The 1588-nt window shown below is 43.9% G+C and overlaps 1 protein-coding gene across 2 annotated transcripts in view; it reads left to right on the top strand.

Moving 5' to 3' along the window:
- PNPT1 (polyribonucleotide nucleotidyltransferase 1) overlaps positions 1–1588 on the top strand; it is a 47794-nt gene that overhangs the window by 42716 nt on the left and 3490 nt on the right. The gene's annotated exons all lie outside the window — the stretch shown is intronic.

Raw genomic sequence — 1588 nt, 5'->3', positions numbered from 1 at the left:
CCTGTAGTCCCAGCTGCTTGGGAGGCTGAGGCAAGATAATCACTTGCTGCTGTGAGCTGTGATGGCACAGCTTGGCGCCCATAGCACAGTGGTTATGGTGCCAACCACATACACCAAGGCTGGCAGGTTCGAACCTGGCTTGGGCCAGCTGAACAACAGTGACAACTGCAACCAAGAAAATAGCCAGGCATTGTGGTGGGCACCTATAGTCCCAGCTACTTGGGAGGGTGAGGCAAGAGAATTGCTTAAGCCCAAGCGTTTGAGGTTGCTGTGAGCTGTGACACCAGAGCACTCTCCCAAGGGTGACATGATGAGACTCTTGTCTCAAAAAAAAAAAAAAAAAGAAAAGAAAAGCGGGGAAGGGGAATAATAGGAGTGTCTATTTTACTATAGTTTAAAATAAAAGTTAAAGGAATAAAACAGTTATTACTGGCCGAGAAGTAGATAATCCGTACACCAGAAAAAAAGGGATCAAAAATAAACCAAGTTATAGACATGGGCCTATACTACATGCTAAAAATTATAGTCAGCGAAGAAATAAATGTGGCTTGGGGAAGGTTTGGGGTTTGTTTGGTTTTTGTTTTGTTTTATTTTTTGAGATAGTCTCACTCTGTTGCCCTGGGGAGAGTGCCATGGCATAATATCTCCCAGCAACTCAAATGCTTGGGCTCAAGCTGTCCTCTTGCCTAGGCCTCCAAAGCAGCTGAGACTATAGGTGTGTGCCACAATACCTGGCTAGTTTTTCAATTTTTAATAGAGTTGGGGTCTCACTCTTGCTCATGCTGATCTTGAACTCCTGAGCCCAAAGGATCTACCTTCCTCCATCTCTAGATTGCTAGGATTTACTGGCATGAGCCATCATGCCTGGCCTGGGTTGTCTGTATTTTTTTAATTGAGACTTATTTGAAAAAGTCTCACTCTGCTTCCCAGGTTAGAGTGCAGTGGTGTCATAGTTCACAGCAACCTCAAACTCCTAGACTCAAGCAGCTCTCCTGCCTCAGTCTCTCAAATACCTGGGACTACAGGCACCTGCTACAATGCCTGCCTAAATTTTCTATTTTTAGTAGAGACAGGGTCTTGCTCTTGTTCAGGCTCATCTGGAACTCCTGAGCTCACGCAATCTGCCTGCCTCAGCCTTCTAGAGTAGGATTGCAGGCATGAGCAGCTGCACCCAGCTAAAATAAACGTTACTTAATAAATCATACTGGTACAGCTGATTAACTTCAAGCACGATCTCTGCTCATTTTTATACCAAAGTCCTATTGTGATCAAAGAGATAAATATTTTTTTTTTTAAATGAAATATAGATTTTTCAATATTATTAGTACTGGGGAAAACTTTCTCAGGATGATATCTAAGCAGAAAATGTAAATAAATTAATAAAATTTGACCTCAAAAGTTTTTAATTAAATTAAATGGCAGGCTCGGCGCCTATGGCTCAAGTGGCTAAGGTGCCAGCCACATACACCTAAGGTGGCGGGTTCGAATCCAGCCCGGGCCCACCAAACAACAATAATGGCTGCAACCAAAAAAATAGCCGGGCATTGTGGCGGGCGCCTGTGGTCCCAGCTACTTGGGAGGCTGAGAC

This window comes from Otolemur garnettii, unplaced genomic scaffold, assembly GCF_000181295.1.
Source record: "Otolemur garnettii isolate 467f Iridium unplaced genomic scaffold, OtoGar3 scaffold00024, whole genome shotgun sequence".
In the NCBI taxonomy this organism is placed as follows: domain Eukaryota; kingdom Metazoa; phylum Chordata; class Mammalia; order Primates; family Galagidae; genus Otolemur; species Otolemur garnettii.
Note: the sequence above shows the minus strand (reverse complement) of the source record. Positions and strands in the feature narration are given on the sequence as shown.